The sequence below is a fragment of the Alligator mississippiensis genome, chromosome 1 (assembly GCF_030867095.1).
Source record: "Alligator mississippiensis isolate rAllMis1 chromosome 1, rAllMis1, whole genome shotgun sequence".
Taxonomy (NCBI): Eukaryota; Metazoa; Chordata; order Crocodylia; family Alligatoridae; genus Alligator; species Alligator mississippiensis.
The window spans coordinates 146,249,611-146,261,373 of NC_081824.1; the positions used below are offsets into that span (position 1 = coordinate 146,249,611).

At 57.3% G+C, this 11,763-nt stretch overlaps 1 pseudogene; it reads right to left on the bottom strand.

Annotated features, from left to right (window-relative positions):
- Positions 1-2,976: 2,976 nt before the first annotated feature.
- On the bottom strand, positions 2,977-3,188 carry LOC132247935 (U2 spliceosomal RNA; annotated as a pseudogene).
- Between the last annotated feature and the right edge of the window lie 8,575 nt (positions 3,189-11,763).

Genomic DNA, 11,763 nt, shown 5'->3' on the forward strand with positions numbered 1-11,763 from the left:
TCAGGACGAACGCGACGCGGGGGATGAGGAAAGTGTTCACCGCGTCGATCTTCTGCCACGGGGCCAGCAGGGACGAGTCCAGTTTGTGTGCGTCCTGCACGATGCCGTTGATGGTTTCCTCCAGCGTCTGCCTGGCCCGGTGGCCGGTGGGCGTCCCCAGGTGGCAGTAGGCCTCCCCGTCGCGCAGGTGCCGCATCGCCTGGCCCTGGATCGTGAAGGTGGAGTCCAGGACGCGGCTCTTCTGCTTCCCGTCGATGTGCAGGGAAGCGCACTTGGCGACGTTGAAACGCAGGCCCATCCACCTGGCTGCCTCCGACGTCACGTCCAGCATCTGCTGCAGCTGGGTGGCGTCGGGGGCGAGGAGCACGAGGTCGTCGGCGTAGGCCAGGACGCTCAGCTTCTCGCCGTAGAGGTCGAGCCCGCCGGGGCCGCCTGCCATGGCTCGAAGGAGCGGTTCCATGGCCAGGTTGAAGATGATGGGGCTGAGGGGGCAGCCCTGTCTCACTCCCGACCGGATGGGGATCTCTGTGGTCTCCCCGTCGGTGGCGCGGACGGTTGTGGTGCAGCCGTGGTAGAGCTCGCGCACCAGGTTGGTAACGCCGTCCGGCAGGCCCAGCTCGCGGAGGGTGTCGAAGATGTGGCGGTGGGGCACGGACCCGAAGGCGTTGGAAATGTCCAGCCACGCCACCGCGCACTGCTTCCTGGTCCTCCGGGCGTTGTCCAGGGCCATCTGGAGGGTGAAATTGTGCTCGTAGCAGCCCTCCGTGGACATGAAGCCCTTCTGGCTTCGGCTGACGGCTCCGCCGGTCACCGCCCAGTCGGTGATGCGGCCCGCCAGGCAGCCGGCGTAGAGTTTCGCGACGGTAGAGCACAGGGCGATGGGTCTCCAGTTGCCCGGGTCGTTCGGGTCTCCCTTCTTGTGGATGAGGACCGTCATGGCCCTCTTCCAGGCAGCGGGCGTGCGCCGGAACTCTCTGCACCTGTTGAAGAGAACAGAAAGAACAAGGCAGCCCGGGTCACGTTTTTTAAGGAGACCGTACCTGATCCCGTCCTTGCCGGGGGCGGTGTCCCTGGTCCTCTTCAGGCGGGCTTCCACCTCCTGCGGCGTGAAGGCATCCTCGAAGCCCTCCGCCGGGGGCACGGGGGTCAGCGCTTCGACGGTCGCAGGGCGTGGGGTGGCGGCATCCGTTGGAGGGTTGAAGACCCTGCTGAAATATCTGAAGAGAGCCTCCCGGGGGACCTGGCAGAAGGCCGAGGGTCCCTCCAGGATTTCTCTCACCGCCTTGGGACGGTTGGCCCGGTACAGCTTCTGGATCCGGGAGGCTGCCGCTGGGTCGTAGCGCTGGCGCCTGGGTTACCTTTGCGGTTGGGGCCTGTGGTCTCGTCGCGTCGCCGGTCTGTTGTTGTTTCCTCGGGGTTGGCCGGGCCGGGCGGCCGCCGAGAGCTCCTCTGTGAGCCGGGCCACCGAGGCCTCGAAAGCCTCGAAGGTGGTGGCCTGGGAGAGCTCCTCCAGCCAGAGGGTCTGCCATGGAGAGGGCATCCTCTGCTGTGGGGAGGGCTCCGCACCGGGAGATTCCGGCACGCTCGGGGGCCGGAGGGCACCCGGCGGCTCGGTTCCTCCCGGCGGCTCCGGAATCCTCGGCGGGGCGGGGGCCTCGGGTGGCCCCGGGGGTCCTGGTGGAGGGCTGTCCGGTCGGGGCGTCGCGTTCGGTTGGGGGACCCTGGGCGGAGGCCTGCACGGTGGCGTCATCGGGGCAGGTCTCTCCGTAGGGTGGTCCTCGGAGGTCTGGTCCGGTGGGGTTGTCGGCGGGGTGGCCGGTCTGGCGGGTCTCCGCGCCGCGGCCTGGGTGCGCCGGGCCGGGGCGGCGGACCTCACCAGCGTGCCGGGTCTCCTCTCTGCTCCGTGGTCTTGGCATACCTTCTGGTGATTCTTGAGGAGCTTCAAGGCCTCGTATTCGGTGCCGCAGAGGGAGCAGTAAAAAGCTAGGCGCAGCTGGTGGAAGCGCCGCAGGTGCTTGTTCATGTCGCCGTGCGACCTGTACTGTCTCGGCGGGTGGCAGGTCGGGCAGAACAGCTTGTCCGGAAGAGGGAAGGGGAGGAACGTGAGCGCCGTCACGTCTGCTCCTTCCCCTGGGTCGTCCGTGGGGGGGTCCGGTGTCGGGGGGGTTCGGGGCTCCTCCACCAGCGTGGGGAGCCCCTGGGGGGGGCATCCTCGGGGCCGCCGGGGTCCGGGGGTCGTCGCCGTTCAGGGCCCGCCGTCGTCACCGAGGCGCCGTGGGGGTCCGGAGGGCTCCGCTGTCGCTCGGGACGCTCCGTCGTTGTCCGGGGGGCGTCCTCGGGCTCCGGGGTCCTCCGCCGGGAGGTGGCTCTCGTCAGCCGGGGTTCCGGGCTTTGAGAGTCTCTCTGCCTCCGGGGGTGGATCGATGGTCGGGGGTCCGCCGCCGCCTGTCGGGGTCCCGACATCGTGGGGGGGTGCGTTGGGGTTCTTCGCCGGCTCGGGTTCGCTGGTCTACCCTCCTGGGAGGGTCCTCCGGGATCCGCAGTCGACGTTCTGCCCTAGCTGGGGTCTCCGTGCCTCGAGCGTTCTCGACAGTGGATCAGGGCGTCCTTGAGACCTGGGGGTGTTGCTCCACGTTCCGTCCTCCGAACCCTGGCGTTCGCCTACCGACCGAGGTCTTCGGCTACTAGCCCGAGCTGGGGTTTTTGCTTTATCGGGGTCCAGCGAGCCAGAACACCCTTTGGCTACTAACCTGGGAAGCACGGTCGCTTGCGCAACCGGATACCCTTTCGGACGTACTGGCGGCACCGCCTTCTCTAGCCCGTCATGACTGACGAGAACCCTCGCTGCAGCAGGAGAAAGGAAAGCAAGCTGCTAGTCAGCTCACTTTTTGTCTCTACAGTTCCGGCAGTCTGCCGGACTGGGTTGGCACCGGTCCTGGAAATAGTGCAATACCAGGCCGGGCGCAGGGCGAAAGTAAGTGTTTCTCCGTCTTTTTTCAGCGATTAAACTGCAATACCGGGCCGATGCGTGGAGGGGCTGGAGCAAGCTCCGAGGCCCGCTCCCGGCACCTAAATGCGTTTAATGCGTCGGTCCTCACATCGAGGACGTATCAGCGATTAAACTGATAAGAACAGATTTTTTTTTTTTTTTTTTTTTCCTTCGTTCACCACCACCAGGAAAAACCTCTCTCCTTCACATCACAGCACAACAAACCTTCCCGTACAAAACTGGACAACGCTTGTCTCTTTGTTACAGATTCAAACTACAAAACCATTTTAGCTCTCCCTTAAGTAACAACACTGAACATAAAATAACATCACATAACATAACATCTATCCAAACAGTTGTTTACTCCACCTTTCCCACCCCCTTCCTGCCCTCTCACTCGAACAGTTTCTGCCACTCAATACCTTCCCACTCTCCTTCTCCTTTCCGTCGATAGTACCCCAACTCTGCGTACGCTAAATACACACATTCCCGTGGTGTGAAATAAAGCCCCTTCTGTACCAATAAACATCGCGTTTTCCACAGTGCCATCCTTGTACACAACAGTAAAACCCGAATCTCCCATTCCCACACTTTATGCCTCGCCAGCCCGTACACCGCTCCCTCGTACCTCACGCAATCCCCCCACCCTATCTCTTTACAAAACTTCGCCACCTTCTGCCAAACCTTCTGTGCATATGAGCATTCCCATAGCACGTGGAACACCGTTTCCTCCCTGCTGCATAGTTCCCTCGGACACTCCCCTGACCTTAGCAGACCCCATTTCCGCTGCTCTGCCCTCACCGGTAGCACTTTCCTGACCGCTCGCCACGCAAAATCCTCGTGCTCCCCCTTCCATCTTTTCCCCACTATCCCCTTCCAGGCCCTTCCCACCTGCCCTTCTGACAACTCCCCTATATCTGCCATCTCATCCTTTGCTCTGATTCCTCTCAGCACCTTCTTTGCTTCTCTCAGTCCCTCGCACCCTAACTCCTCCAGCCCCTTCGCTCTCAAAAAGGCCCAGGCCCGTGCATACCACTTGGGCGGTCTCTCGGCCCACAAGCCCGTCCACCTCTCTCCGTATAATCCCAACCTCCTTAAAAACCTTCCCGCCCAATATCTGCACAACGCCGCCACTTTCTTTCCCTCCAAACCCGCAATTCGCACCACCCCTTTCCAAAAGTGCACGTACAGGAACACCTCTAGTTCCGGCACGCCCCAGCCTCCCAAGTTCTCCCCCTTATATATCTCCCTCCTCGCCACCTTCTCCGTCTGCCCACCCCAGAAAAAGAGACATATCTCCCTTTGCACCCGCCTCACCTGCAACCAGGTAGGCGGGTATACCGTTGCCACAAACAAAATTGTTGGCAGCAGAAACTGTTTCATAATCCCCACCTTTCCCCGAAACGTCAACTTCCTCGTACGCCATAGCCCTACCACCTTCCTCACCTTCCCTCGAAGCGCCTCCCACGCCCGTTCCCCCTTCCCCTTCACATCCATATAGACTCCCAACACCTTCAAACCCTCCTTCTCCACCTGCCACCCCACCTCCTCCAGTCCGGCCCACTCCCCCAGCGCTAACAAACTGCTTTTCCCTGTGTTCACTCGTGGCCCCGCTGCTTCTCCATATTCCTTAATGCTTTCTACCACCCTCTCCAAGGACCCCCTATCCCGCACCATAAACATCACATCATCCATATACAGAGTCACTCTCACTTCTCCTCCCCCCGGCACCGGTATTCCTCTCACTCTCCCATCTCTCCTCACTCTCTGTGCCAACGGCTCTATGCCGCACACAAACAGCTCCGGAGATAGGGGGCACCCCTGGCGCACCCCTCTCTCCACCCTGAATTCCTCTCCCAAACAGCCCTTCACCGAGATCCTGCTCCTCGCCCCTCTATACAGGGCTCCCACCCACCCCACAAATTTCCCAGGGAAGCCCATCCGGTCCAACACCTTAAACAGGAAACCATGCTCCAAACTGTCATATGCCTTCTCTAGATCTACACTACCCATCACCACTTTCCACCCCCTTTCTCCCACATACTCCAAAGTATCTCTCCATACCCACTGCGTGTCCCCCAGCCTCCTCCCCTTCACTGCACACGTCTGGTCTTCCCCCACCACCTCTCCCATCACCTTCCCCATCCTTGTTGCCAGCACCTTTGAGAACTTGTAATCCACATTCAATAAAGTAATCGGTCTCCAGTTCTTCAACACTTCCTTGTCCCCTTTGTTATGCAACAACACCACCACCCCCACCGCAAAGCCCTCCCCGACCACCCCTGATTCCATTACCTCCCAAAACATCTCCACCACATCCTCCCCCACCACCCCCCAGAAACGCTCGTAAAATTCAGCCGGCAACCCATCCAAACCCGGTGTCTTCCCCTTCTTCATCTGCCCCAACACCTCCTTCACTTCTTCCTCCGTGACGTCCCTCTCCAATTCCACCCTCTCCCTTTCTTCTACCCGCTTTTCCAGCTCCCCCAAAAACCTCTCCCCCGCCATCCCATCCACCTCTCGCTTTTTATACAGCTCCGCATAGAAACCTGTCACCTCCTTTAACACCTCCCTTTGCGACTCGACCCTCACTCCCTTCCCTGTCACCACCGCCCCCACTTCCTTGCTCCCTTTTTTAACTCTTCCTGCAAAATACTTCCCCCATTCCTCCCCCTCCCCCATCCACGGAGCCCGTGCTAAAAACATCCTTTCCTGTTCCTTCCCCCGAAACCATTCCTCTACCGCCCGTTTCGCCTCCCCCAACTCCCGCTTCACTTCCTTTCCCCCATCGCTTCTCGAATCAACCCCTGAACCTTCCCCTGCAATCTCCCCAGCTCCTTCCTCTTCTCCCACGCCTGCCGTTTTCCAACTCTACTAAACCACCCCTTGATCTTCTCCTTCATAACTCTCCACCATTCCCAATGTGATTTAAACAGCACTCTTGTTGTTCTCCACCTCTTATATTCCCTCCCAAAGGCTTTGCACACCCGTTCGTCTTCCAGCACCCTCGTGTTCAGCTTCCACACCCCCTTCCCTCTCCCTCCCCCGACCCGTAACTGTACCCTCAACATCTTGTGATCGCTGAAACCCACTTCCACCACCTCCTTCCTTTCCACCCCCACTCCTTCCGAAACCAACACAAAATCAATTCTCGACACCTTCTGTCCCCTGGGGTCAATCCTCGTTCCCACCCGCTCTCCCTTCCAGACATCCACCAGCCCCTCTTCCCGAATCCAATTCCCCAAACACCTCCCTGTACTATCCAAACTTCCCCCGCCAACCCCCCCTTCCCTATCCCCTCCCTCGAGAATGCAGTTGAAATCTCCGACAAAAACTTTCTTCCCTCCCCCTCCCCCACATATCGCCAATCTCCGAAAGAATTCCCTCCGTTCCTCCTTCACCGCCGGTGCGTAGACATTGAAAACCCCCACCTCCTCCCCCCCCACCTCCACCTTCATGTGTTGCAGGCGCCCCTCAACTAATACCTCCACCCCGGTTACTTTTACCCGTGTTTCATCCACTAAGATTCCCACCCCCACCGCTTTATTTCCACCCGCCCCGGCCCACCACGATCTTCCCTTATCCCATCTTCTCCGTAGCACCCCGTAATCTTCTTCCCACCCGATCCCACACTCTTGTAAACAAATAATATCAGCCCTCACCGCCCTCAGAAACCCTCCCATCCTTTCCCACCGTTTCTTAGATGCTAGACTCCTCACATTTAAGGAGACAACACACAATGCCCCTGCCATGGCGAGTAGCAATAACAAAAACTTCCCCTTGTTCACACTTCTTCCCCACTCTCACTCTCCGATGTCTCCAGCACAGGTTCCACCCCTTTCCGCCATTTCCCAGAAGTTTTCAAATGCTCCCCCACCACTTTTGGGTTCAAAAATCCCAAAATGTCCGCCGTTTCCCTTTCCCCCTCTCCCTTTTCTTTCTTCTTCCCTTTCCCTCTGTCCTTTCCACCTTCGGTTTGCACCCCCGGCTTCTTCGTCTCCTTTTCCTCTCCGCCGGAGTTCTTCCTTTTCTTGAGACTCCCGTCTCGCCCTTGCTCGATTGCCTCCATCTCCTCCAGTTGTTCTACCCACGCTTTCTCTTTTATACGACTCGTCTTTTGTCCCTTTTCATGTTGCCTTTCCAAGTCTGCTACCATACCCCTCAAATGTTGCAATCCCTCAGCCTCCCTTCCTTCCTCCTCTGTTTTCTGTGTCCACTTCTCCACATTTTCCTCCTCTACCAGCTCTTTGGCTGCCTCTTCGATCCCCTCGTAAACCTCCTCCTCCTTCTCGAATCTTTCCTCAACCTGTGTTTCCTCCACACACATCTCATCCCCTTGCTCTGGCACAAACCTCCGTGCCTCCTCCTCCATTATTCTCACTTCCTCCCGGGCCTCCTCACGACTCCCCGCCATCCGTACGCGGTTAGCGTAGGACGAGGGGCCCGCCTGCTGCGTGTCCCTCCTGCCCGCAACCCTGACACACAATGCTCCCCTTACAAAATTGGGCTGTGTGCCCCAGGCCCCGACAGCGGTAACACACAGTAAGGCGACAGAACGCCGCCAGGTGCCCCTCTTGCCCGCACCGGTTACACAACTTGGGCTGATCGTGATATACCACGTAACCTCTGCATGGCCCAATTTGCACCGCCAAAGCTAAGTGCTTGACTGCCCCGGGCTTTCCCACCACCTCGCGGAGCGTCACCTTTGCTTTCCATGCCCCAGTCCACACCCCCCAGCGATCACACTCTCTCTCGACAAAAGCCACCCGTTCCACCTGCTGCTCCAGCCATCTTTTAACTTCATCTTTTTGGTCCACCTCAGTAAACATCTTGATGTAGAGAACTCTCTCTCGCGCTCTCCGCCCCATGTCAAAAACCAGGCCCTCCAGGTCCCCTCTGTTCTGGGCCTCCTCATGTGCCTTCCAAAATGCTGCATAACTGTTCCCATTTTCAAACGTGACATTCCAAACTTTTCTGTTATCGAATGCAATTACACAGTACAAGTCTCTCGGGTTCACTTTGAGAACCTTCAAAAGCACCTCTGCCATGAACTCCCCACGCCTCAGCGTCTTGCTTCCTTTATAGCCCTCAGGTCTGAAGGTTATTTTCACCCTCCATTTTGTGCCCTGGCCACCATTTCCTGCTTCTTCAGGCTCTGCCTCTTCCTCTGGCCCTGGTATCTCCCGACGACTTCTTGCCCCAGCGAGGCTCCTCCTCCATCTTCAGGGGTCTTCTGCCCCCCCCGCTCCCACGTGGGCCTTCCCTTTTCGCTGAACGCGGGTCCACCCCTCCTCCTCCTTCTCCATCGCCATTTGCTCACCATCTCTGGTCTCCGCCCAGTCACCGATATGATTCGCCAAACGACGTCTCTGCTCTCGGACTCTCTCCGCCTCGGTTCCTGCCTCCACCGTCATCTGCATATTCATCTGCATATCCGACCTCACCTTCGAAGCAGCCATTACGCTCTATGTCACTGTCTCCTCCGTCTCTTGCACTGTGCTGCTCGTGGGTTTCTAGAGACCCCACATGACTAGCACATTAGTTCTTACACTGAAAACAGCCAATTTTTTTTTTTTTTTTTTTTTTTTTTTTTTTTTTTTTTATTAAAAGCATCCTTCCTTCACCACCACCAGGAAAAACCTCTCTCCTTCACATCACAGCACAACAAACCTTCCCGTACAAAACTGGAAAGCGCTTGTCTCTTTGTTACAGGTTCAAACTACAAAACCATTTTAGCTCTCCCTTAAGTAACAACGCTGAACATAAAATAACATCACATAACATAACATCTATCCAAACAGTTGTTTACTCCACCTTTCCCACCCCTTTCCTGCCCTCTCACTCCAACGGTTTCTGCCACTCAATACCTTCCCACTCTCCTTCTCCTTTCCGTCGATAGTACCCCAACTCTGCGTACGCTAAATACACACATTCCCGTGGCGCGAAATAAAGCCCCTTCTGTACCAATAAACATCGCGTTTTCCACAGTGCCATCCTTGTACACAACAGTAAAACCCGAATCTCCCATTCCCACGCTTTATGCCTCACCAGTCCGTACATCGCTCCCTCGTAGCTCACGCAATCCCCCCACCCTATCTCTTTACAAAACTTCGCCACCTTCTGCCAAACCTTCTGTGCATATGAGCATTCCCATAGCACGTGGAACACCGTTTCCTCCCTGCTGCACAGTTCCCTCGGACACTCCCTTGACCTTAGCAGACCCCATTTCCGCTGCTCTGCCCTCACCGGTAGCACTTTCCTGACCGCTCGCCACGCAAAATCCTCGTGCTCCCCCTTCCATCTTTTCCCCACTATCCCCTTCCAGGCCCTTCCCACCTGCCCTTCTGACAACTCTCCTATATCTGCCATCTCATCCTTCGCTCTGATTCCTCTCAGCACCTTCTTTGCTTCTCTCAGTCCCTCGCACCCTAACTCCTCCAGCCCCTTCGCTCTCAAAAAGGCCCAGGCCCGTGCATACCACTTGGGCGGTCTCTCGGCCCACAAGCCCGTCCACCTCTCTCCGTATAATCCCAACCTCCTTAAAAACCTTCCCGCCCAATATCTGCACAACGCCGCCACTTTCCTTCCCTCCAAACCCGCAATTCGCACCACCCCTTTCCAAAAGTGCACGTACAGGAACACCTCTAGTTCCGGCACGCCCCAGCCTCCCAAGTTCTCCCCCTTATATATCTCCCTCCTCGCCACCTTCTCCGTCTGCCCACCCCAGAAAAAGAGACATATCTCCCTTTGCACCCGCCTCACCTGCAACCAGGTAGGCGGGTATACCGTTGCCACAAACAAAATTGTTGGCAGCAGAAACTGTTTCATAATCCCCACCTTTCCCCGAAACGTCAACTTCCTCGTTCGCCATAGTCCTACCACCTTCCTCACCTGCCCTCGAAGCGCCTCCCACGCCCGTTCCCCCTTCCCCTTCACATCCATATAGACTCCCAACACCTTCAATCCCTCCTTCTCTACCTGCCACCCCACCTCCTCCAGCCCGGCCCATTCCCCCAGCGCTAACAAACTGCTTTTCCCTGTGTTCACTCGTGGCCCCGCTGCTTCCCCATATTCCTTAATGCTTTCCACCACCCTCTCCAAGGACCCCCTATCCCGCACCATAAACATCACGTCATCCATATACAGAGTCACTCTCACTTCTCCTCCCCCCGGCACCGGTATTCCTCTCACTCTCCCATCTCTCCTCACTCTCTGTGCCAACGGCTCTATGCCGCACACAAACAGCTCCGGAGATAGGGGGCACCCCTGGCGCACCCCTCTCTCCACCCTGAATTCCTCTCCCAAAACGCCCTTCACCGAGATCCTGCTCCTCGCCCCTCTATACAGGGCTCTCACCCACCCCACAAATTTCCCAGGGAAGCCCATCCGGTCCAACACCTTAAACAGGAAACCATGCTCCAAACTGTCATATGCCTTCTCTAGATCTACACTACCCATCACCACTTTCCACCCCCTTTCTCCCACGTACTCCAAAGTATCTCTCCATACCCACTGCGTATCCCCCAGCCTCCTACCCTTCACTGCACACGTCTGATCTTCCCCCACCACCTCTCCCATCACCTTCCCCATCCTTGTTGCCAGCACCTTTGAGAACAACTTGTAATCCACATTCAATAAAGTAATCGGTCTCCAGTTCTTCAACACTTCCTTGTCCCCTTTCTTATGCAACAACACCACCACCCCCACCGCAAAGCCCTCCCCGACCACCCCTGATTCCATCACCTCCCGAAACATCTCCACCACATCCTCCCCCACCACCCCCCAGAAACGCTCGTAAAATTCAGCCGGCAACCCATCCAAACCCGGCGTCTTCCCCTTCTTCATCTGCCCCAACACCTCCTTCACTTCTTCCTCCGTGACGTCCCTCTCCAAATCCACCCTCTCCCTTTCTTCTACCCGCTTTTCCAGCTCCCCCAAAAACCTCTCCCCCGCCATCCCATCCACCTCTCGCTTTTTATACAGCTCCGCGTAGAAACCTGTCACCTCCTTTAACACCTCCCTTTGCGACTCGACCCGCACTCCCTTCCCTGTCACCACCGCCCCCACTTCCTTGCTCCCTTTTCTAACTCTGCCTGCAAAATACTTCCCCCATTCCTCCCCCTCCCCCATCCACGGAGCCCGTGCTAAAAACATCCTTTCCTGTTCCTTTCCCCGAAACCATTCCTCTACCGCCCGTTTCGCCTCCCCCAGCTCCCGCTTCACTTCCTTTCCCCCCATCGCTTCTCGAATCAGCCCCTGAACCTTCCCCTGCAATCTCCCCAGCTCCTTCCTCTTCTCCCACGCTTGCTGTTTTCCAACTCTACTAAACCACCCCTTGATCTTCTCCTTCATAACCCTCCACCAATCCCAATGTGATTTAAACAGTACTCTTGTTGTTCTCCACCTCTCATATTCTCTCCCAAAGGCTTTACACACCCGTTCGTCTTCCAGCACCCTCGTGTTCAGCTTCCACACCCCCTTCCCTCTCCCTCCCCCGACCCGTAACTGTACCCTCAACATCTTGTGATCACTAAAACCCACTTCCACGACCTCCTTCCTTTCCACCCCCACTCCTTCCGAGACCAACACAAAATCAATTCTCGAAACCTTCTGTCCCCTGGGGTCAATCCTCGTTCCCACCCGCTCTCCCTTCCAGACATCCACCAGCCCCTCTTCCCGAATCCAATTCCCCAAACACCTCCCTGTACTATCCAAACTTCCCCCGCCAACCCCCCCTTCCCTATCTCCTCCCTCGAGAATGCAGTTGAAATCTC